The sequence below is a fragment of the Meriones unguiculatus genome, chromosome 1, assembly GCF_030254825.1.
Source record: "Meriones unguiculatus strain TT.TT164.6M chromosome 1, Bangor_MerUng_6.1, whole genome shotgun sequence".
NCBI lineage: Eukaryota > Metazoa > Chordata > Mammalia > Rodentia > Muridae > Meriones > Meriones unguiculatus.
In genome coordinates this window covers 124,394,176-124,420,574 of record NC_083349.1, presented here as the reverse complement: position 1 = coordinate 124,420,574, position 26,399 = coordinate 124,394,176, and positions in this window count along the sequence as shown.

Genomic DNA, 26,399 nt, shown 5'->3' with positions numbered 1-26,399 from the left:
CATCCTAGAAGATTGATTACTATTCAGAGAAAGTCATGACAAAACTTAATAAATAAAAACAAACACCCCAGTGCTGCATTTTAATATTCCCCAAGGAAACATTAGATTGCCAGCTCCAGTATTCTCCAAACTCAGTTTAAATGACCACAAATCTCAGCCCTAGCTTCCTCAGCCTCCCTCCCTAATAGGTGCTTGCCATAGACTGGAGTCCAGGGTAACCTGGCCCCAGCAGACAGGGTTCGATTTGTTTTCCTTTCATGAAATAAGATCAGAGTGCAAAGTTCCACGGACCGCTGAGGTGATTCATTCCAGCAGGAGCACAGACTGTTCAGGTGTGACACTCGGGGCGGAGGAGAGCAGAATGCATCCAGGAATGCACGACAGGCTGCGTGGAGAAAGGCACTGAGTAACAGACCTGACCTGCAGGCGGAGGCGAGCGGGCCCCACACAGGAATGTGTGGTGGCTGCAGGGTGGAGAACAGCCCTGGGTTACAGACCTGTCCTGCAGGGTGAAGTGCATACAAAAATGGTCTAGCAAAGGCACGATCCACCCCACATCCTGAACCTTCTATAGCACAGACTTTTGTCTCATCAGCACCTCCAAAGCAAAGCATAGTCGCTTCCTCTTCACCTGATACTGTGAGGGTGGCCACAGGGAGCCCTGGAGAGAACTCTGAGCCATCTAAGAGCTAGGTTGTGGTAGCTACAGGGCCCAGGAACTTTGGATCAGGTACAAAGGCCAAATTGCCCTGCAACCAGCTATGGGACACTTAAGGTCTGGCTCCACTCATCACCATGACAACTTGCACACGTAGCCATGGACACTGGTTGCCAGCAGGCACACCACAAGGTTGGTGCAAACAGTGACTTAGAACCTGAGGCATATTTTTTTTCTTTCTTCCTTCCTTTCTTTCTTTCTTCCTTTCTTTCTTTCTTTCTTTCTTTCTTTCCAAATTTAAATTTCTTTCTTTCTTTTTAAATTTGGTTTTGTTGAGACAGGGTCTCTTATAGCCCAGACCATGTAGCCAAGGATGACCTTGAACTCCTGATCCTCCTGCCTCTACCTCCCAAGCCCTAGAATGACAAGCATGTATGGCCACACCTGGCTGATTCACTGCTGGAGGTGGAGTTCGGGGCTAGGTGCATTCTACCGACTGAGCCTCATCCCCACCTCAGAAGCACATGTCATCAGCGACACAAGCACACTATGGAAGCTCTAGATTCAGCAGACCTGAGGGGTATTCACTGGCAACTTAGATTTGGTCCCTCATATGTCTACCGGGAAGCCATAAACAACGAGTCTGAATGAATTGTCAGTCAAGAAAAGTGTTCCTAGTCACCCTTTTGTGTGTCCTTCGCTCTATTTTTCACCCCACTTTTAATTTATGCTAACTCATAGATTTTAATACGTGTACAATCCATCTCACTGGGTGTGGTGGTGCAAATCTCTGTGAGTTCAAGGACAGCTTGGTCCACATAATGATTCCCAGGCCAGCAAGGCTATATAGTGAGATCCTATCTCTAAAATTATAACAATAATAATATGATTTCTCTGAATTTTTTTCTCCAACAAGAGGGACACTACAAAATTGAAATAAAATATAACAGGACATAAACTATGAGTTGTCAGTCATCCCTGACAGAGGAGGGAACCAGGATCCAGGGAGAGGGCTCTGCATATACCTCACCTATTTCATTCCTCATGGCTTCAGGTAGGACCAGAAGAAAATGAACAGTGGGAGGACACGCCTCTTGGTGCCACTTATGCATCCTTGCTGTAGACCTCAAAAGGTCTCCAACTTTGGTGTTTATAAGTACTTTTACAGAACCCACAGAAGCATCTCCTAGAAACCTCAAAATGCCCCATAAAATTAAAGGGCACATTTATTTCCAGGCCCCACTGAGGCCACTTCTGAATGGGTGAGACCAGCAAAGCACGTACTTCCTTAGAAACTTCAGAGAGTGAAGAAGTCATGAGGACAAACGGAGGTTGGACCTTCTGTCCTATGACAGCAGCTGTCCCTGGAGGAGACTCTCACATCCCTAGGGCAGCTTCCCCACAGCATCCGTGCACCACCTCCCTCCCCAAGCAGAACCTGTGCCACCTGGAGCCTCAGCTGCATGAGGCCTCCTCTCTCACATCTGCCATATGGCCCAATGCTGCATGCGGTCCCTCCCTGCCCTGTGCCCCAGAGCATTGTCAAAGTCTTCCCACTCTAGCCCGAGGCCCACCTGGAGGGTCCATACTAGCCATACGGCACCCTCCACAGTCTCATCAGGGCCTTCGTGGAGCTACAAACAGGACAGACATGAGGTAAGTAAATGTTTGATGAGCAAACATACTGTCTTGATTTCTTTCCTCTACAGCCCTCAGCTCACTCATGCGCACAGCCTCTGACAAAGCAACACCCCACAGGTCTGGCCAGCCTGTAGGTTGACAACCATCTGCCTCTGGTTAGGTACGTCCACCGCCTCTCATCCTGACTCCCACCGTGCCCTCCTCCCCCCTAATCCAAACAGGACCCATGCTGTGCAGCTCAGCTTCTTCGATACCTCCTCTAGGCAGCCTGTACGGATGCCCTGCTCCTTCAGAGCATGTACCCTGAACGTCTACAGGTGCTCTGGTACTTGGCAGACCAGACACAAGCAGCAAACAAGACAGACAGGGTTGTTATCTGAATTCTTACCACAGCCGGGGCATCTGGCTCCCGTAGCCTCTGGTTCCTCGTCAATTAAAAGAATAATAAGCATGCTTTCTGTGTTATAAGAATTCTGTGATCATTCAGTCAGAACAAGGAGCAGAAGCCTACCTAAGCCATGTTACTATAACTCTATTCCTATCTTTCACTCTTTTTCTTTATTTTTGACTGCTACACACACACACACACACACACACACACACACACACGTTTTGATTACATTCACCCCTTATTACCATCTAGCCTCTCCCTTTCTTTCCCTCTGAGCCCTTCTTCTTCTCACATCATCCCCGAGTGGCTACACCATTAGAGAAAAGGACCCCCGACACTTTGTAATCATTAATAACCGAGAGCAGTGGGGATGGGGCCTCCTGGACACATCTTCTATCTATGGTGGCATCCTATGAAAGAATCCAGAGCTTCTGTGTGCTCAGGGATGCAATGCTTCACGACCATCTTCTCCATCCTCCGGATCTTCTGTGGTGTTTCCTGACCTTTCCAGTGGTAGAAGCAGTAGAGGTGCCATGTTAAGTTCATAACTGCGATGTGGCAGGCACTATCCCAGAGCCTTCGTCCTCCTCCTGTATTTGGTCCCGACAGCCAGACTCTAAGAAAGTACTTTTTTTCATTTGTGTTCAAATGAGTCAAAGGGAAGGGATGGCTTGACCTTCCCAAAGCCATCCAGGTCATGACTGGCTTTAGACCCAGGACTCCCGACTCCACTGTCAGGAGGTCCTGCCCTTCCGGGTTAACGTTTCTGTGGAAACCCCATGCCCACACAAAAGCTGGACATTCTGTCCCCAGGGAGTAGCAGGCCTGCCAGACACCACCACATAACAAGTGGACACCCCTGGAAAGAGACTCAGTTCCCCCTGGTTTGGGAATGATGCCCTCCTTGGAGGTGGGGGAGGGGTGGGCTGGACAGAAAAGCCCCAGGTAATGGAAATTCTAACCGACAGCTTGCACCTGGTGTTTTTGTGTCTCCCAAGATGGCAGAAGGGAGTTGTATGCGAGGCTTTGCCCGCACTGGCTCCTCATCCATGGTCATAGGTGGCCTGGAGAAGCTACAGCCCACCTCACACATGGCCACTCCTGGCCTATCCCGACCTAGTGTTCTACGAGAGCACTATTTAAATCTGTTTCTGGGTTGCTCTGGAAAGCACCTGGGGTCATCCTTGACCTCAGCTTAAAGCCATACTGCACTGCCCATTTCCCAGAGACTTCCCTATCATATCCTATATCTCCGGTCAGACTCTACGTTCTCTCCTGGCTCTGAAGGAGAGAAAATAAACCCTCTGTCTCCCCCACAGGCTCTTGGGACCTAAAGGGAGAGTCAAGGCCACTTGTCCAGGCTGTAGGCCACAAGGTCATTGCCCCCAGGCTCTTCTCCAGCAACCCCTGTTCGTCTCGATGGGATCCTGAGCGTCTGGTGACAAACACGTAAGCAGCCCCAGGCCCAGACACACATCACAACCTCTGAAGGTGTGACTCAAAGACTCCAGGGCCTTGCACAAGGTCACAGGGAACTAGACGAACTCGGGGCTGTCACAGGTCCAAGCCTCTGCAGTCTGGCCAAGCCTTACTGCACACAAACTGCAGCTGCAGCTGGGGAGAAAGCAACCTGACCATGTGAGCAGGCACTGGCTGTCCTCTAGGGCAGGGCCCGAGCCTGGGCCCTGGGGAAACCCCGAGTATACAGACGGCAAGGTCGTTGGCCTGGAATTATAGGCAGTGAGGCAGAGCGGACATAACTGTGTGCAAATCACCACAAGTCAACCCCTCACCTCAGTAGAGCTGGCCCCAGCTTCATAGACAGACTGCTGAATATCAGGGACCCACCCCGACACCAGCATGAGCTGAAGGGAGATGACATGTGACAACATACAGCAAGTATTACATGGTGGCCAGTCTGCCCCATACCCAGAGAGGTTCCAAAACCCATTATAGACGTAGAAAAGGTGCCTGGAGCCTCCTTGACTGACTTGGGCACATTTTGGAAGCAGCCTGATCAAAGCCTATGCCTCACTGGAGGAAGGCACCAGAGCCAGGCTTCCCTAGATGGGCCTATAGCCTGCCCTGGTGGGTGCCAAGATATATCCCTAACACCAAGAAAGGCAGTGCCGTTCTCCAAAATAGACTTTCTCTCAGGCATGTTGCAGTTTTCGTGTCTACAGTGTGTTGGCCTAAAGTGACATCTCACCTGCCTGCATGTCTGAGTCCTTTGGAGCTTGACCTGTGGCTGGTAAGAACCAATACACACCTGGACTGAGGCAATCATCTGAGCCAAGTCCCTCCCTTCCTCGTCCTCTTGGGGTCTCGGATCGCCTCCCCCATGAACAGCGAGCCCCTGCCGTTCTGCTTCAAATCACCCTGGGATGCCAAAGAAACAGCCCCCCCAAACAGTGACACTGCACTGAGAGGGCAGCTCCATCTGGGGTTCTGACACCACCCTACATTCTCTGGCAGACTGCCAAGAGCTGCACCCGCAGAGGAAGTGGCCCCGTAACACAACAGCAAGGGCCGAGTCAAAGCAGGAGGCTATTTTTATCTTCAGAAGGATCTGCAGCTGGGACCCCAGCAGCTACAGGGCGTCCTGAGCTCTGAACTCGTTTCTCTCCAGTCCTCCACTGATGTCCTGCCATCCCGACCTCCCCCCTGCCCTCGCCAGGGAGCTGAGAAAGTGGATCAGGGCAGAGCGACACATTCTTCATCCTGCCATCTCCACGGGGCAAGCTAATTAGTCACCAAATATTCCAAATGGGTAATTGCTACCTGCGTTAATAAGGGCAAACAACCAGCAAGAGAACACTGGTAGATGGTGTCTGAGAGCTCACGCCTCCACCCCCTTCACCATAGCGTTTCTGGATGTACGTGAGGTGGGTGGCAGGTCTCCCACTGGTGGCCAGTGAAGTCGAGGGGTAGCCTGGGGTAGCCCCACACCTGGTCAAACCCTTCTTCCATGGAGTCACCTTTCATCTCCCTCTGTACACAAGAATAAACATGTGCATATTCATTCACGCCACATACCAATACATCACACATGCACACACCACACAGGCTAAGTGTGTGTGTACACACCTTACATGCTCACCCAGGGCCTCCACAAGTCGCTAAGACTTCCTAGCTCTAATACGGAGTGCTCTTAGTAAAAAGAACACTGTAGGCTTTAGGGAAGAAGAGCAGGAAAAGAAAGTAAAATGAGGAATGGGAAAGGAGGGGCATAGGAAGACTAAAAGCAAAATGAGGTAGGGAGAGGGGGCATTGGAAGACTAGGAAAGAGATTTCTACCCTATCGACCTTTAGGCACATGGACTTCAGAGCAACCCTGAGAAAGGCCCTAAGCTCCAGTCCAGTCATTTACCTGACACAAGCCACTTTACTTCTCTGAGCCTGAGGTATGCAAATATAAACAATTAGGTTGTTCGTTGTGGCCGTTCCAGCGATTCCAGGGCGGTGTTCTTCAAGAGACGTCAGTGGGAACCTGGGGCTGCTGTCACGCCCTGCCTACTAAGCCCCACCCTCTACCCTCCCAACACACTCATTTCTTTGAGTCAATGCCAATGCCTCCTTTGCAGAGGACACCAACACCCCCGCCACACACACACAGGGCAGCTTGAGTAACCTCCTCTTGGCCTCAGCTCTCCGGAGGCATCCAAGGTTATCAGCTGCTTGGCCCAGAGGAACCCGACTACTAAAATCACCATCAACCCCACCTAGGAACCCCTGGGCTGTGTCCAGATGTGCTGTCCGTGTGGCCTCCACTGTGGCACTGCCACAGAATGGGCTTCCACACCTGTGCAGGGGGCTGCTTTGTACTTTTGCAGTGACAGAGGAGAATTTCCCCAAACATCTGTATCTGACGTATCATACCGAAGCCCCAAGAAGAGATGTCCCCTGGGTGCCCTGTCTTGGCTTTCACCGACATCACGGGTAGAAGTGTTACCGACACATGCACAGGCTGTGTAAACCTGATCCTGCACACATCAACACTGATACACAGCATCCGAGGATCTTATTTGCATCAACACAAAATCTGAGAGGTGCCAGTTACTGACTGAGTAACCTCAAAGAGCTGACCAGAGGAAAACATTTTCTGTGACCCTAGGCTTGCTCTAGAGTGTTTGAAAGGGGACAGAATAAAGGGAAAGCACCCACGATGTCCTCTCAAGGCCTCCTGGAAGTGACTTTGAGAGCTGGGGGACAGTCATCAGAAGCAGAGCCAGGAGAACGTGGAGTTGGGGAAGAAGGTGGCTGTGTTCCGCAGCAAGGCCAAGAGCCCTTCCCTCCAGGGCCAGCTCCCTTAGGAGGACAGGAAATGGCTCGCTGTCCTCCTCATCATGCCAGCTAGGTACCTCCACCCCTAGGGCTGAGATCTTCCTATGTCAGACTGGAAGGGCAAGCATGCAGCCTGTGACACAGCAGCCATGAAAGCAGGTGAGATGGAGCATTCTGTCTTTTTCCTCGTAGGTGGCACAGAACACTTCCTCCCAGAAGGAAGATGGAATCAGGTCCTCATCCTTGTCCCAGTGGCCTGTGGAAGTCCAGCCAGCCCAAGGTCTGCAGCACATACTCCGTGAAGCTGGATGTGACCATTGGCCTTCCAGCCCCCATCCCATATTAACTCTTCAGGCAAGTGCCCCGGCTCTGTTGGAGGACAACTGCCTAGACCCATGCCCTCTTCCCTCCCCACCAGCACGCACCTCCAGGAGCCACAGCCCATGTGCATACAGGTTAACGGGTTAACCGCTTTAATTTTAGAAGCAGACTCAAACAATGGCGTGGCAGACACTGGCTGCTCGTCTCACGATTCGCATTCTCCACACATGGGGACAGCAATATTTTTAGGCTCTATTCAAGCAACCCGCCCCGCCTGCAGATGAAATATTAATTAAAGGTTACACTTTCAGCCCTCAGAAAATGATTACACAAGATAGCAATTATATTTTCTGTATATTAAAACTGCACCTTGCTGTGCACAGGAATGAATAATTGCAAACCCGGTTGTTACAGTGGCACCATCAAAGCTGGAAGGAGGCGTGCCCGAGAGGGGAGAACAGACCCACAAAGAAGGTGGGTGACTTCAAAGAGCAGAAGCCCACATTCAGAGCTGGGACTGCTTCTCAAGGTCATTAACCATTCAGGATGTCTGACAGAGTGGCCCAGTTACAGAGAACACGGAGAAACAGAATTTAGAACAGGGTGCAGCTACTGCCTGGATTCTGGGGGCTATACTGTCTGTAGCCTGGCATCCCAGGAGCCAACGGGGCAGTTCTTTGAGCCTTTTCCAAGGACCTTAAGACTCAAGATAACCAGTGATCAGAAGTTTGGAATGCCAACAATTCAAAACTTCCTAGTTCTCCTACTAAGAAAGAAAAGAGCAGCAGAGAAGAAAATAGCAATGATGGCAGATGCCATGATCAAGCACCCACCACAACCTCTTCCATGAAGCAGGGATTCCTACCTCCATTTTACAAATAAAAGCTAAGACCCCCAAACCATTAAATGACTTACCACTATGACACAGGAAATGGTAGAACTGGGAGCCAAACTGATTGTCCCACAAGTCTGTAAGTGCCAGGATGCTGTTTGCTCAGGGTTGTATCACCAGAAACTACCTAGCATCATGACCAGCACAGAACAGGTGGTCAATAAAATTTACTAGTGTGTGAATGAGTGAATGAATGAATGAATGAATGAATGAACATTGAATTAATCAATCAGCCATGCTTGGGGGGGGTCAAACTCTACAAACCAGCAAAGTAGATTTTTCTTTTTCCTTTAAATTGCTCTGACTTCTGACGAGTCTGGCATTCTAGGGAGTAGGTTAGGTGGAGGAGGACCGGGCATGCCTTTTGCATGCATCAGGCATTCATCAGCACTGCTCCCCAACCCTTGGCCTTATTTTTCCCTTCAAGACATTGTCAAACATTTTCCACAGGACATAATATGACACTGATGGCATCTGTTATGAAACAGTTATGGTTTATTTGATTCTGTGACAATGGGGAAAAAGTCAGAGACTTTCTACAAAGCTCCCTGGAGACTCCCTTAGTGGCTATGTCAAATCTTGCCCTGACCCAGAGCAAAGGTCACATGACCCTCTCTGACCTTCAAGTCTGAGATCTGGTCACACAACAGAACTCTTATATCTCTTCAGGGAGGACGAGATTGCAGGTCAGAAATGGGTGGGCCCTTGGGAAACGGATTCTGCTGGTGTCTCCAAACATTGGGACCCAGAGAGCTGGCTAAATGCAAGAGAGAATTTGCCTCCTAGATGTGGGAAAGTTGCAAACTGAGGGCAGTGTGACACATTAGAGGCCCAGTCACTTGGGAGGATTGAGTCCAGAGATCCAAAGACAGCCCCGGCGACAGGGCGCTGAGACCCCCATCTCAAAAAGAAATTAAAAATGTGAAACTCACAGATTTCACCGTGAGTGTCATGCAGGATACGGCAAGAGCAGACCCACAAATAGCGGCTTTGGTGTACACCAGGCAGAAACCCGGGCCAACCGGTTTGTGTATGACAAAGCCTGATCACTTCTCCTGGACCCTTAAACAGTTACCTCCTCAGAGGGAATGTCCCTGAGGCGGCTTCCAATCCAGTCCCACAAAACTGTCTTATCAGATTGCCCTCTGTGGTAAGGACAGCCTGACAGCAAGCTTGGATAACACCAAGGCCATGGGCACCGTGGGAAGGGACAGGGGCAGGAGGAAAGTGCCTTGGCAGCCAGACAGCAGCACAGAACTAGGGCATCGGGCTCTGCTGTGGGGCTGAGTCACGACATACTGTCCTGTGTGCTGTGGGGGTTTAGCAGGGGATCCTTGCATTTCCATGGCCAGCCCAGGACCCTGGGAAGCCCAGCTCTGCAGCAGGCAGAGGCCCTTTCCCACTGCAGCCATTGCATGACTAGAACCCTTCAGGAGTTTCCAGTGAGGTGGCCTCTAGGGAACCTCCGAATGTCACAGAGATTAGGCCTCCCACACAGGTCTACAGAGGGGACCAAGACAGCATGTCTAAGCTACCATGACTCTGTGATGCTGTTTCGGTTTATTTAGACATTTCGCTTCTTGTTTTTAAGTAGGGACAACAAACTGCCCAGATCAAGGGCCCTATGGTACTCAAAACCTACCACCTTCAGCAAAGGAGTCCCAAAGCCTGATTCCACATTCATTCACTTGACTTAGCCTCCCTGGGCACAGGAACCCTAGAACCCAGTGAGTAGACAGCTACATTCTACATCAGGCCTTCCTCCCTCACTCCTAACTTCCATGTGCCTCTCTGTTAAGCTAGGACCGCTTCTGGGAGGCGGCAAAGCCTAAGGCATGGGTGTGGAGGAGGAACAGGCATGGTCAGAGACAACCACAGGAAGCTACAAGAATCTGGCCCAGGTCACAGCAACCCAGCAATTCCACTTCTAGCCTCAACAAAGGCTCCACTCCCAGAGCTCCTTAGCAAGCCCTCCCAAAGTCCCTCCTGAGACCTTTATGGCCTGCTTTAGATTCAACTCTGAGTGGTGGAAAAGCAGAAGCCATGCCAGCCCCACAAAGTAGGGACTGGAGAACTCCAGCAGAAAGCCAAGGCAGGGTTCTCTACACAGTGTCTTCCTGTCCCCAGGACTGGCCTCCTGCAGTGAGGACTGCAGGCATCCAGCTAGGAACAGGTAATTCTGGTACAGTTCCGGGCCCTGCACAGGACCACAGGGGCGACTTGAAGGCTTCCGGGAGAAAACTGAGTATGCTGCATTCTAAGAGATGGCTCCAGCTTCTCCCTTCCAGGAAACTGAGACCACTTCCCAGGATACCAAATATGCAGGAGTCCTCAGTCTGAGGATAAGGGCTTGTGCATGGGCATAGGTACTCAGAGGAGGGTGCCCTGGGCTTCTTGAGACACAGCAGACAGCAGGAATAAACAGAATTTGAGGTCACGTGCAGCATGAAGGGGATGCCCTGAGAACACACAAAGGTCGCCATCACTGAAGCACAAGCACTTTGCAGCCCAAGGTCTAAGAGAAAGGAAGCCGCTAGTTCCCTTCCCCAGCTGGAAGCAGGTACCTGCTTTTTTACAGGGGAGAAGCCAGCTGCCGGCAGCCTAGCCAGGAGGGGTCAGGCTGTGCCTATCTTAGCCTGCTCTGAGGAAGAGATAAGTGTCTTAGTTACTCTGTGATTCCCTAGAAACTGACCCCTCTAAGGCCCTGGGCCCTGCTCAGAGTGTGGAACACAGGAGCTCCCAAGAGACTCTGTCACTATAAGAGCCAACGAAGGCAGTTTTCTGCCTAGGCTAGGACCCAGAGCCAGGCCTTCCTGCAAGGGTGGCCAAGGCACAGAGTGGCCTGGCAGCAGCCTGCAACACAGGCATGGACCTGGAACAAGATGAGGAGGGTTGGTGGCTACCTCCAGGTCCCCACACATCCTGGCCCACGAGGCGTGAGTGTGTCCCCCTGCCCTGGGCATCCCTGTGGAAGGCTTACACGGGCAGCCTCCCTAAGCTCTGTATGAGGAAGCTGGGGTCAGAGCTCCAGTCTCCAGTCCTTCTTGCTGAATTCCCCTTCCAGGCATTGTAGGCAAAGAGGAACCCTTATTCACCGGCCACCCGCACCAGCACTTCCGGGTGGGCCAGGCCGCAGAAACAGGTGGTTCTAGTTTGCCGACACAGAACCTCATGAAGGGCTCCTCTTCTGGGCCTCTGGCCAAAACTGAGGGAGGGTGCAGGGATGCCCTACAGGGTGGATTTCTCACACTTTGCCCTTTCTCCACCTCCTCCAACCCCTGAATATCTAAGTCCCACTCAGCACCTCCAAAACCTCCTATTCCCAGCATACACCCTTCCACCCCCAAGCTCTCCTCATCTGAAACACCTGTCCTCCAGCATACAGCCACAGAGCTTTCCGGCTTATCAGTTCTAGGGATGGGACTTGGCGTGTGCTGGGGAAATAATTGACTAATGAGCTACATCCCTAAAACCGAATCACCAGTTTTTAAGTCTAGATTGTTGCTTAGATTTCTCATCACTCTTGGGCCTTGATAAAATCTTTCTCCCCTAGCACCACCCAACCCTAGCAGCCCAGCTCCCGCCTTCCCTCTGTGGCTGCCTCTAATCCCACCAAAGAGAGATTTCAACAGCCTCAGAGCCCTCGAAGAGGTAATGCGTTGTAGCGTTGTAGATTTTACATGGACAAACTGTATAGTATGTGAATGTATCTCACTAAATTGCCTTTTTTTTTTTTTGACACAGTTTCATGTAGTCCATGCTGGCCTTTAGTTTGATGTCACTGAGTGAGTGTGACCTTGGGTTTCCAATTCTTTTGCCTCCCTGTCCCGAGTGCCAGGATGACAGAGCTTGGATATACCACACCTGGTTTATGTGGTGCTCATGGAGCCCCAGGACTTCCGGCACCCTAGGCAAGCACTCTACCAGCTGAGCTCTGTCACCAGCCCTGAGAACTTTCTGAACGGAGACAGTGGGAATGGCTGACTGACTCGAGGCAATGAGTCCCTGCAGGGATTCCAAGAGCTTCCTGCGTCTTCCAGAGCTGACACGTCCCTGCATTTGCCCTTAGTCACCACCCTGCAGGTTAAATACACACGTGTATGTCTTCCTCTGTTTTAGAAGACGCAGGATGATCAGAAAAGCAAAGTCACTTTTTCATGGACGATGCAGAGGCGGAAGGTCAGCCCCAGATTATCATCTGACAGGTACCGTGGGCTCGCTGAGGGGACCACGCCGCACAAACAGACTAAAGGACACCCAGAATGGAGAACCTGTGTCTCACTGTGACAGTTTGGGGGCAGTGGGAGACAACTGTGGTCACACCTGAAGGCAGGGGACAGGCCTGTGGTTGGGTAGAGATGAGTGTCCAGGTCGCCTTGGGAATTATAACTTCCCTGATCTGTTTGGGACCCAAAAGACTGATGGGGTAACTGGTACCATGCCCCTTCCGAGGACAGAGCACTGAAAATGCCCCATCTGGGGAGGAAGGAGAACTGTAGTGGGCTTGCAGACCTGTGAAAGCTTGGGGTTCTGGGGGCCTTTTGCAGTTTGTTTTAGGATCCTTTTTCTTTTTTTATATCATTACTGAAACCACTAAAAGTGTCTGAACTTTCCATTGTGGTCACCTCATGGTGATGTCACTACAAGTGAATCCAAGTTCTTGATATTCAAGAGGTCATCCTGCTCTGACTCTGGAGAAAAGGTCACTGTGTGAAGAAAAGGTAACTGTAAGCCATTTTAGTAGCCCAGCCCCTGACTGTGCATGGTCACAGTGATGCTCACAAGCTTGGGCTACTCAAAGATGGCCATCATATAGCCTTACCTTCAGCTCACCATAGGAGAGGGCTAAAGTGAGATGGTCCACCAATCTCTCCCTAAGGACAAACTCACACTTGACCTTGAACAAAAGGAGACTGGAATCTTTGGTGCTAAAAAACCCCAAGTGCGTGTCTAAGACCTGGAGCCAGAAGCCAGACCCTGGGCACACAGTAAAGAGAACTCCGGTTGGCTCTTTGCCTGCTCATGTCTACCTGGTGGAATGAGGGCTGTGGAGACCATAGTGGGGAAGGGCTGAAGGACCTGGTGTCCAACAGGACCCTGCTTGGGAAGATGGGAAGATAGAAGGAGTATATAACATTCTGAACAAAACAATGAGGGCTGAGAGCGCTATGGGGCAGCCAGGCACATTCACGTGCCGGAGGCCAGAACAAGTTAGACTAATCCAGGTATAGGCCAGGTATACATGCAAACCTTGCGGTAACCCTGTCTATGGAACAGGCTTGCTACTAAGCACAAAGGCTGGAGCTCGGAAGCTCAAAAGGTCAGGAAAAAATGCGACGAGAGTAAATCTTGAATTGGGGATCTGCTGTGAGAACTTCATGAGGCCAATGGCTGACTTTCATTTGGTGTCCCAAGGCCCTTTGCCTCCCCAGAACTCATGTCCCCACAGCATAGCCACCTCCCCAGGCAAGAGGAAACTCATTCGTCTGGTAACTTTCTAAAAACCAGACATAGTGCAAAATCCAGCCACCCAAACAGTGCCAGTACTTTACCTCATGTCCTGGTGGTCCAGGTCCAGGCAACCATGCCACCATCTCCCTCTCTGATACAAGTCTCTCTTAAGCCATCTGAAGAAGCCTCCTGACTGCAATGGGAAAACCATCAGGGCAGCCGTCGTGTGCCAGGCCTTCAACTGTGAGGGCTACAGCTCTGCACCCAGTCCCTCAGGGCCTGGGTGCAGCCAGGTGGAGCCCCCATATCCTCTCTTCCCCTCTAGACAAGGCATCCATCCTGAGCCGTCATCTTTCTTTCCTTTGTCTTTTCTATAATATTGAGTCTGTCCTTAAACCTAAAAGCCCCAGTGATGAATACGATTTGAACGAAGAAAGGGATGAGCAAAACGCAATATAGGCAAGTATGCAAATGTCACAATAAGACTCATTATTTTTGTATGCTAAAACTACAAAAGAATTAAAATTGAAAACAAATATGGGCCAAGCACTTTGCTCTGAACGCCCCAGGCCCCTCTCTGCAGTGCCCAGCATGGAAAGGCTGGCCGTGAAGTCAGATCCTGTGGAAGCCTGGGTGGAGGAGTCTCCGCGGGGGGAGCTAGTGAATAAGCAGCAGAGACCAGGCCTGCCTGACTGTGCTTTGCCCTGAAAACCCACCCTGAGCAGCCCACACGGCCACTCCCTGCTCAGGCTTCACTCGGAACTAACCCCTCCAGCTTCTGCACGGAGGACTCCAAGTAGAGAAATCTCTTATTGCTCCAGAAGGGGCCTGGCAGCCACTGCCAGGCTCTCTGGATCCCTTTCTCTCAAAGCCAGGCTTCTTCAACAACCTGTGGTTCTGAACTCTGGCTTCCACAGGATCTGACCTGCAAGGGACACCTCTCTGTGTCCTCCAGCACTGAGAGGTGATGGTCGGATCTAAGCCCAGCCCATACGTGCAGCTCCAAGGTCCACCCCACCACAGCGTTTGTCACCTCTATCTATCCACCCTCTGGATGCCCTGAGGTCCCACTCACCCTCCTCCGGCTGCACTGTGCTGGGCCGCACTGCCTCTCAAAGCTCCAGACAAAAGAAAATGGCCAAGGAGGCGTGATGTGACACCAGCCCATCTCCAGGTCTCTCCTTCTTTTCCTTAAAGAATAGTCACTCAAGGCAGGGAGAAATGGCTCATCACCTCCTGACTCACAGGCTTAGAGAGATGATTTTGAATACAGTCCTGGCATGGCCTCCTGGGTCATTAGGGCTCACGCCCCAGAATAAAGCTGATAGTGATCAAGTGAACACAGGAGAAATCTCAACTGGTGTGCTCTCACCCACCGACCCCAGTGGACTTGTGGGTCTCAGAGGACACTGAGGCAGCGACAACCCAGAAGACCACGAAGCAAGGCGATGGGAGCCAAGAACAGAAGCCACGGAACGGACCTCTTGCGAAGCAGTCCCAGCAATGGGGAGCCAAAGAATTAAAGTCAGGTGACCAAGCCTCGAGAAAGAGCAGGTGTCCTTCCAGCAGCCCTGGGATAGCATTTAGCATTTACTTCCCCTCCTTCGCTTCCTCTTTCCCCACCCTGTCTTGTGACAATTAGAACAATCTGTCCTCCATCTCAAGCTGTCTTCACACCACCTCTTTGGAAGGTTCCGGAGGTGGTGCCGTGTGTGCTGTGTTAGGTGACAGGGAGGATAGCACCTTGGTAAAATAGCAGTGGCTGTTTGCTGAAAACGCATCCTCCGTTCAGAAGTGTCCTTTCTCACAAACAGAAGCTAATTCCGATAAGTATTTTTGATTAATTAGCTGTCCTCTCTGAGCAAATACTTTCTGCTAGGTTCTTACGGTGGCTAACAGTTTGTGGAAGTCGTTTGCTTTACATCCCATTAGCTCCTGGTGGTGGGGATACGATGTAAGTGATGAATGAAATGGACCGAATTGAGCCGTCCAAGCTGATTAGCGAGGTGACCTGTCAGGGATTAGGTTTTGATTGGTGGCAGGAAGGGGACGGTTGCCTTTTAGCACTGGAGTCTCACACGTGCTGCAGGGCCAAGTGGAATCACAAGTGTTCCTTCGATCTCCAGTCCTTCACCTGCGTATTCGCACCTCCATACACTCTCCAGAGGAGACCCCTGCCCACAGCTCTCTGTTGGCTGTCCAGAAGTCTCCTATCTGCATAGATAAGGACAAATGTCTCCCTGTAAACTTGGCTCTGTAGCACCGTGATGAGTTTCAGTCTTTTTGTTGTCATTTGATAAGGGACCTTGGCATTTCCAAACAAACCCTGCCTCACCCCTTTAAAGGACAGCGTAAGATTCCATACATAGATGTCGGGGATTCGTTTGCTGCCCTTCTAGCCCACACATCTTGCTATAGCAAGCCTTGCTGGAGGGAGGCTAGTCATTGCTTTAGGCTCGCTTGCACCTCCACAAGGGACTGGCAGCCTCAGTGTGCACACTCTTGGGTTGTTAATGTGCAATGTGAAATTGCCACTAAGTAGCAGGCTCTAGCCGGGAGTGTAGCACTTGCTTCGGAGCTCAACCACACCGTTCCTTCCAGCCACAGTCATCACAGCAGATGGTCCAGTGATGGTAGGTAGCCGGCACCCCGTTCTGACTGACCCCCAGGAAGCCAAGACGTCAAGCACCTTTCCTTGAATCCACAGGTGTGGATGTCTAGCCTCGGTTGTCAACCGCATCTGGAACCATCCAAGACCCAAGCTACGAGGAAGCTCTCTGGAAGATTTTCTTGATCAGATTATTTGAGGTGGGCCCAACTAACTCCGGGCTACACCTCCTGGTGGAAGCCCACACAAGAGGACGTGGAAGCAGGAAGCCTTTGCTTTCGCCTGCTTGCCCCAATTCTCCTGACAAGTTCGAGTATCCTGTTGCTGAAGGATTCCTCACCTCTATTAGAATCCCTTTGGGATTCCATCATAGGCAGAAGAGTAGCAGCAGGTTGTGACTGCTGGGGCAGCAGTCTAGAGGGCTGATGGGCCTTTCGGTGATGAAATAGCCATTGCTGGACTACCCAGACCTCAGTCTATAAGCCAGTCTAGTAAGATAAGTCCCTGTGTGTTTGTGTCTGCCTGTCTGTGTATATATGTATATGTGTATGTTCATGGATATGATATGCATACGTGTGGCATATTCATTCTATCGGTTCCGTTCCTTAGAGAACCCAGACAAACACACAAGACATTGGCTGGTTGGTGTGGATGAGCCAGAGTGGGGCAGGTGGGAGTAAAATGAGCTGTGAGGTGTTAAGTATGTGGCGTTATGTGTGTGGTTTGTGTGGGAATGTGGCATGTGTGCGTGCGCATGTGTGAAAGTGTATATAGAGGCCAAAGGTTGATTCTAGCTGTTTTCTTCTTCCTCCCCAGTGCTGGGATTACAGAAGCACGCTGAGGCTCCTGGCTTTTTACATTGGTTCTAGATATCCAAGTTGAGGTCGTAGCACTCCATAGCAGACACTGTAACAGCTGAGCCCTTTTGCCTTCAACACATCCCCCTGCACATAGCTGGTTCATCGCCTCATAGGCAAGCTTTTCCTTAGGCTCCTGTATCCTTGCCCAGAATTTCCACAGTCATGTATTGGAAGGAGATAATAAATGTTCCTTTCTCTTTCAATAGATGATGGGGCAGGGACATTTTAAAAGCAGATTCGTCTCTTCACCAGAATATTTCCTCGAGCAGTGCTAAAAAGCTGCCTGAAGAACACAGGTCTGGTACCCACGTTCCCCACAGACTCCCATAGTTGAACGCTCGATCCCCAGTTGTTGGTAGCTTGCTGGGGGAAGCACATCACTGGGGTGGGCTTTGAGAAGTCAGGGCCTCTTATCCCACTCGCAGTTCGCGCTCTCTGTTTGTATTTGTGGTTGAAGAGGCTATCTCTCAGCCCCTTGCTCCTGCCAGCGTGCCTGCTGCCTGCTGCCACACTAGCTTGCCATCATGGACTCTACCTCTGGAATCATAAGTCCAGAGCCTGTGGTGCTTTATTACAGCAGCAAAAACATCGCTAATGCTCTGTGGCAGCTGAACATGGCTTCAGCTAGCTGGGAAGGATCCCAAGACAGCCCGAGGCCCTTCCTCAAGGGGATACTTCAGCTTCTGTCGAAGTCAGGGTTACTATTGCTGTGATGAAACACCATGACCAAACACAACTTGGGAGAAAAGGCTTAATTTGGCTCACACTTCCATAGCACTGTTCATCATCAAAAGCAGTGAGGACAGGAACTCACGCGGGGCAGAAACCTGAAAACAGGAGCTGATGCAGAGGCTATGGAGGGGTGCTGCTTACTAGCTTGCTTCCCATGGCTTGCTCAGACTACTTTCTTATAGAACTCAGGCCACCAGCCCAGGGGTGGCCCCACTCACAATGAGCTGGGCCTTCCCCCATCAGTCAGTCATTAACAAAATGTCCTACAGCTATATCTTATAGAGGCATTTTCTCCATTTTTTTTTTTTTTTTTTAAGATTTCACTGTGTAGCCCTGGCTCTCCTGGAACTCACTCTATAGACCAGGCTGGTCTCAAACTCAGAGATTTATCTGCCTCTGCCTCCCAAGCACTGGGATTAAAGGCTTTTGCCACCACTTCCTGGGCAACAAGCCCAGTTTTTAACAGGAGGTTAGAGCAAGACTCTAAGTCCAAAGTTGTCTCCAGCCCATCCTGTAACCAAAATATGTGTTTCTTTTCACTAAAATTACTCCCAGGGCTGGCCAAATGTCTCACCTGGTAAGCCATTAGCCACACAAGCTTGGCACCCCAACTTTGATCCCTGGACCCCGCATAAAGGTGGAAGGAGAGAACTGCCTTTGACAAGTTGTGCTCTGACCTTCACATGCACAATAAAATTATCCTCGTCTGTAGGTAAACGCCATTTTCACTACGACGCTCTTTAAATCAAACAAATACCAAGAGCTTTAGGCTTTCTCTCCTTCTGAGACAGGAGATTTCCTGGGAAAGTCATGAGAGGAAGACTATAAAATGAGCAAAAGCCAAGAAGAGGAACTGTGGGCTCTCAATTGTCACCCAGGGCCTGAGAAATCAAGCGTCCAGCTCTGTCCATTTGCCCCCTGGGGAGACACAATGTTCCTTCTCTTTCCTTCTTCCCCAAATCCAAAATGCCCTGTCAGAGATTTGGTATGCACTCTGTGCTCCCACAAGAGTGGGGAGCAGTGCCCCTCAGTTACACACTGATTTTAAACTGGGGGGAGGGGGTGGTTCTCTGCCTATAAAGGAATGTTCTTCTCCCCCCCCCCACTCCCCGCCCATCCCAGCCATCAAGCCAATTCAGCGGTACAAAAGGTCCTTTCCCAAGCAAGTTGTTCCAAGATGGTATGTGTTCCAACCAATCCTAAAGCAGGGGCAGGAGGCCTTCCCAAGAACACAGGCCCCAACCCCTGCCCCTCGCAGCTCCCTGTCTGCCAGCCTTTGAGGACTCCCTGAGCCTTCTTCTGGGTATACAATGAGAAGGCTGTTCCTTCCCTGCTCCCCTGCAGGGTGGGTCAGGGCCCCAACACACCATGGGAGCCCAAGCCAAACTCCAGTTCAGGACTTCAGCACAAACGTCAGATCCCCTCAAACCTGCATCCAAGCTAACTGACCACACATCTGTGGCCCTCCTCTTGACCAAATCTCCAGCTGGCTTGACCTATTAAACTCTGAGACACTACAGCCTGGCTTCCTCTGGGGAGGAGGAGAAAAGACAGATTCCCTAAGGTGTATCCATGGCCAACTCCAATCAAGCCAGACCTGAGGGACAAGTCATGAGAAAAGTTAGATGGTCATCCGTGAACCTCTGTGTGTTCCAGGATATTCAGTAACTTCTCACTAATTGTTCATAGTCTGAAGTCTTTCCTTTAATTCAGAGTAATGCTGGTACTCAGCCAACCCTGTAAAATGCACACACAGCAAGCCACCCCCATACAGGTACATGCATCATAGTTTCACATCAAATGATCTACCTGCTGAAAGCAAGTTCAAATGAGCTGCACAGAGTCCACATAATCTTACTGTTGCAAGTTCGTCGGCTGTTCTTCCCCCACTTTTATTTTTCCTTTTCCACATCCATCTTCATTGAATGACACATGACTGTATGTCCAGATATTGAGACACTCAGGAAATCTATAGAAACCCACTACTCTGATGCTTCACTTTGCAGAGAAAGCAGAGGCAATGGGGCCACCACTGGTACAACAGATGTCAGGTCTTATGTCCCCTGCTTGGACTGATGTAGCCCTATGCTGCCACTAGCACTACCCAGTTGTGACCCTCCTGCTTCTTTCTGTCCCAGGCCCTTCTTTCTTTTTTCTGTCTCACTCAAATGACAGTTACCAATGTACAAAGAAGATGGGCAGATTATCTAAAGACATAGCTAGCATCTATTGATAGGGGACCACGCAGAGGGCCAAGGACTGTCCCAACACCTAGGTGACTAAGGCTGACTTGGGAGCCTGTTGCAGGACCCCTCACTTTCTGGGCCAGTTTGTGTCTAGGACACAAGTGTGGACCATGCTTATATGTGTATATATGTTTGTGTATGTCTCATAGATGTAATAAGTATGGTATTTGATGTGTGCAGTGTAGCCCATGGCATGTGACACATAGTAGGTGTGGGGTGTGTGCTGTGTGTGTTGTGTGATGTGAGGGTGCACATATACACACTGGCGAAGTGTATCTACATGAGCATGTCCTCCCTGTGTAGTTCCTTGTGTGTAAATCTGTATGACGTGTACAAGCATGCAAGTGTGCAACTCATGTGCTGGAGAGAGGCTTCAGGGAAAAGCATTTGACTCTGGATCCTCAAGCGGAAGTCAGTACATGCAAGGATACTCAGAACCAGAGAAAACAGGCATGGGGCACCACGATGGGGCCCTGACGGGAGTAAATATGGGACAATTGTGAAGGATACAATAAGCGCTATACAATGACTACAAATACACAGGAAGTACGCACTGCACAGCAAGCAATGATCATAAGGTAAGCAAGAGGTGTGAGTCCTGACAGTCCAGCATTGGCCCCAGGCACTCCCACGCTGACAGGAGAAGCCATAGTTCATGTCCACCAGGGGCCATAGGGACAGCTGGACTCAGAGGCAGCAGTAGGAGGCGATGTCACAGACCGAGGTACAGGAGTAGGAGGCGATGCCCCAGAAGGGAGGTTCAGAAGTAGGAGGTGATGCCAGCAGGTGATGGGTGATGGGGAAGAAAGCAGGGAGTCTGGTACTCTTGCCCATAAGGGACTGCTTTTTTCAGGTGATGCCACACTCTAAGCAGGGCCAAGCTCCAGGGCTAGCTGAGGCACACCACATACAGACTGGGCTTCCTCCCTCAGCCTCAGGAGTACCTTCTGATGCACCTATCAATCAAAAGCACGTTTCCAGTCCAGCTTTCTCAGGGACCCACACCAGCCAACTGTACAGCATTGGTGACCAAAAAAACATGGTTTACCCTAACAGCCTTCCCCCCAAAAAAGGGCAGACTGTGTTCTGTCATCTGGGGTGGGAGAAGCTCCTTGCTTTCTGACAGGAAGTCCCCCTCAGGCTGGACTTTCTCTGCTCCATCGTTCTCTAATCCCACAGACCCCAGCCCTCTCAGAGACCAGTTTCCTGTTCTCTGGAGTTTGAGGGTTCCATGGTGGTCACAGAAGAGATGCCTTCCTTTTCTTTTGAGGCCCTGTAATCACTGCCAGCTTGGCACAAGCCACCTCAGTCCTGTATGATAGGAAGTGACTAACAGATCATTCTAGGCCATCAGAACCTTTTACCGTAGTAGAGGATTTTAGTCAGTCAGCTTGGATGGTGCAGTGTACATGGTTAGATCACCTTCCTTTAGATAGAGCTGCCAACGCTGTGGTTTGAACAGTAAGATAGGAAGCCAGGATGGGAACGGACATCTATATTGCAAGCACACAGGAGTCTGAGGCAGGAGGACTGTGCAAGTTCAAGACCAGCTAGATCTACAGTCATTATCAGGTCTTCTAAGACTACACAGCCAGACCCCATTCTAAAAAACGCCAGCCTGGATAAAGAAGCTCCAGTTTTTCAAACTTGACCTCTATGTTGTAGCTCTCTGGCCATACCAAACATTGCACAGTTCAGAGGCCAATAGACATGGACACTTCTAACCCAGACACATATAGCTTGCTTTCTAAAAGATAACCTGCCACAGAGGAAAAACAATGGATGAATGTGAAATCCACAGATGTGAAGAGCAGAGACTCCCCTCTAGTGTGGCTTTTACATTAATAGTAATAAAACCAGGGCTAATTTACCCTCCCCTGCCTAACTCACACACACACATCAGTCACTGAAACAACTCAAGTGTCTGTGAGAGATGGAGGAGGAGGTGCCCAGACTCTGGACACCCCCTGCCCTACCTATGGGAATGCCACAGCTTAGACACATTCCAGAACATTCTAACTGCCTGACCTTGAAAATCCCCTTGCTGGGAACCTGCCCTAAAGACATTATTCAAAAGAAGAAGAATGTTATGTGCATGAGCCATTTTCACTGCAGTGGTGGTCTTTATAAATTAGAACAAGAATGGAACATCAATCTTTAACATCTGGACAGCATAAGAAAACTATGTCTCATGACATGGAAATCCCTAGAAAATAACCGAACATTAGGCAAGGTAGAGAAGGCACGTCTCCATTTGAAGGCTGTTCTTAAGCTCGTTCACTTACCTGTCTCTCTAACTATCCTTCTCTTTGTTCTAGAAAATGCTCAAAGAAGCATCGTGTACTTGTTTAATCAGGACACTGAAAGTGGGAGCTATGCTTCTAATGCCTTTGAGAATTTATTCTAAGGAAGTCACAGGTGCCACTCCGCTCTTTCCATTCTTCATGGGAACAATGTAGGTGCCCAGTAACGAGGGGTGTGTCAAAAGGCGACAGCCACCCGAAGGATGCTGTGCTGCTTGCTAATCAATGTTATGATACAGATTACATTACGTGATTCAAACTTACAGTACACTGTTCAATAGCATTGCAGAGGAGTGGTCTGAAATGTTGAATTAATTTTTCATTTTACATAAATATTAAAAATATTTACATAAATATTTACGTAAATATTGAATTAATTTTTCATTTTACATAAATATTAAAAATATTCTTTGAACACAGAAAAGTGTTCCTAGAGGTGAGCCTGAGAATTTAAAGATAAAAATAACTAAGGGTTAAAGAGCCTGGATTAGGTAATGTTCCGAAAGCTTGATAACAAATGAACAGCAGCCAGTGAGTGGAGCAGGCAGCAGTAAGCAAACTGAAAATCACCAAAATTAAAGAAACTGAAGACATTCCAGGAAATGGGAATAAACATTTTCAAATCACTTATCTGATAATGGCCTAGGGTCCAAAATTTGAAAAAAAGAAAGAAAGAAAGAAAGAAAGAAAGAAAGAAAGAAAGAAAGAAAGAAAGAAAGAAAGAAATGCAGAAGAAGAGAAAGAGGAGGAAGGAGAGGAGGAGAGATTGAGAAAATAAGAGAGAAAGAGAAGGGGAAGGGAGGAAAGAGGAAGAAGGAGGAAAGAAGGGGAAGAAGAGGAAGAAGAGAAAAATGAAAGAGAAGAGGAAGGAGAGAAGTCCACCCCCCATCCCATGATGTCAGCATCTAAGGAGAGGGACCCTTAGCCCCTGAGACACCAACACTGGGACAGGCAGCTCTTAGGTCAGGGAGAGTAAAGACATTTGTTCGCTGGGCTGGGACAGGGCTGGGATCTGTGTCTCTGATTTCAGCCACATGTCTGCGCTCTCTGTCCTGAATTACCAGGAAAACAGGCCTGGAACTCGTCCACATGAAGGTCAGGCAGCCCAGACACATGGATGCTGCCACCAGATCCAAGCTTAGGTTCCAACACCCTGAAAATACAGAAGCGAAGGAGCAGAGATGGAATGGTACCAGACTATGCTAAGTGTGTACTCACTGAGGCCACCAACCAACACTTGAAAGGGCCCAAGGAACACAGAGCACGCCACTCATCTGATTTTCCGAGAAACCCAACATGTCTGTGCACAAAGACTCTGCCTTCACTGGGACCAAGGAAAGCAGAACCTGTGTGTGGGCTTCTCCATCCTCGAAGACACTAAACAGGGTTGCTTTCCATGTGGTCAGAGAGGACCAACTCATACCTACCAGCCACTGCATCTACATCAAGGTATCAAGTCACAGCCAGGTGGAACAGGAGCCTGGCCCTGCCCCCAGGGGCCATGGGTAGTGGTGGCAGGCAAGTCCTTCACCCTTACGTTTCAGGAAAGGGCCAGGGCCCTGTGATCCTTGGGTTCTCTCTGCCTCCGTCCCAGCCCTATTTGCCATCCCCTCTACTAAGTCTGGGAACGCTGAAGGTGAGTGTTCATGATGTTTGGAAAACAGGGTCTAGCAGAGCCGGCGCCCGCCAAGTCACTAGATGTTGCCTAGCCCGACAGGAGGAGAGCCCAGCAGCTTTGTCGATTTAGGAAGACCATCTATTCTTTCATTTCTATTAGAGAAAGGAAAACATTCTTTCATTTCTAAGAGAGAAAGGAAAATGCCATCATAAGTTAAATGTACCAGCCAAGGCTCACTGGTGGATATTCTAAAACACGTTTTCAACCTATGGGTCCGGACCTTCACAGCCTTGCATATTAGATAGCCTGCATATCAGATATTTGTATTACAGCAAAATCACAGTTGTGAGGCAGCAATGAAATAATTTTATGATTCGGGTTCACCACAGCATGAGGAACCGTGTTAAAGGTGGAGGTGTTAGGAAGGTTGAGAACCACTGCTCCAAAGTCATAGAACTCTGGAGGTGGGAGCGACCCAGTAGATGACAGAGAAGATCCTGGGATGATGGCCCAGGATCTAGGAATCCCTTGCAGCCACAGCATGGACGCCTCCAAGCCAAGTCTTCTGTGATGAGCGCCATGTGCAGGAGTGGAGGCTGCTTCCTGGAGCACAGCTAGAAAGCTCTACCCTGCCGTGACCCAATTTCAAAAGAAACCCGAAACCAGTTAGCACTGACTGTAACCAATCCTGTCCCTCAAAGACCATCTTTCCTGTAAGCCTGGCCCAGAGTTTTGTCTGGTGGGGTCAGTAGGGATGCTGTGTCCAGGGGCCTGACTGAGCTACAGGAGGAAACATGGGGATGAACAACAGAGCCATAAGTCTTTCCCTCGGGGCAGCTTGTGAGACACTGGGATCCCAGGCAGGCAGGCAGGCAGAGAAGGCAAGAATGGTGGGCAGACAAGCTCCGAAGGTAGGGCTAATGGCTGGAGAGTTGAGCGGCCCAGGTAACACTTGGACAGCCTGCAGGAGTAGCATATCTGGTACAGTGAGCTCCTATCCATGGGTCAGCCTCCAGTGGTGACCTAGAGAAGGCCCAAGGCTGGACAACATTGAGCCAGTTGCCTGGCACAAACAGAGTGTGGGAGTGAGGGGGCCTCAGCATCACAGAGCAGGAGCCAGCACTGGGTCGCATATGCCACAAGGCCTTAATTTCCTCGGAGCTCCCTCCCCTCTCCTCCTGGTCTTTCTCATTTTCCTGCAGACAGGTCTCTCAAACCCTCACCCCAACTCCTATCCTCGGAGCTCCCAGAAATAACCTCCAGGCTCAGAAGCCATTGAGTTTTATTTTGTATGTTTTGAAGACAAGGTCTCCTGTAACCCAGGCTGGCCTCAAACTCATTTTTTAGCTGAGGATGACTCTGAACTTCTGATCTCACCTTCTCCTCCCAGGTGTTGGGTTAGAGCTATGTTCGGGCAGTCCTGAGGACTGAACTCCAGGTTTCCTGCAAGCTAGGCAAGTGCTCTACCAAGTAAGCTACACCTATGGTGGTCCTCAGTGGCCTCTCATGTCTCAAACAATTGCTATCACACATCGGTCTCACGAACCCCTGCAAGGCTGGGATTGTTACCTCACTTTCCAGATGAAGAAACTGAGGCTGAGACAGGTAGATCAACAGGAGTCAGACCACCAGCTAGGAAGGGGTAGTTCTGATGTCCCCCATCCCTGTCTAGTCCCTCACCTACAACAGGAGGTAAGCTGCAAGCAAAAGAGATGCCCCCAGCTCTATGAGCTTCCAAAATGGCTCTTGCTCCCCTCCCCCTCTCCCTTGTGCACCGTGGGCTGGAAGAAGTTGATCTAATCACCCTCAAACAACACCCAGGACAAATATGAGGTGCTACTCACTCTTTTAGGTCTGTTCTTGATCTCATTTAGGGCAAGCTTTCACTTGAGAGTCTAGCAAGGCTGGGGCTGGGTATCCATTGGGGCACAGCCATTCCTGATCTCAGGACCTTTCTCATAGCTTTCTCTCATGCTCTTTCTCCCCACTATTGTGTGTGTGTGTATGTGTGTGTGTGTATGTGTATGTGTGTGTGTGTATGTGTGTGTGTGTGTGTGTGTGTCTTCCCTCCATCCCTCCTTTCCTCCCTCTTCTCAGAATTCCACCAACGCCATCAGATTAGATAGGACTTCTTCCTCATGATCTCATTTAAGCTCAGGTACCACACAAAACCCCCATGTCCGATATGGACATGTTAATTACGGTCAGGACTTGGATCCATGAAGGAAGAGACATTTTCAGTCATTTGGCTTCAGAACTAGAATGTCTGCACCCAAAAATGGATCTTCTGTCTGTGCTGTCCCCCTAGTAGCTGCAAACTAGAGACATTCCAACAGGATCTAAGGGACAATCTCAGTTCCCCCACCGCCACCATGAACTCAATCCCACCAGCAG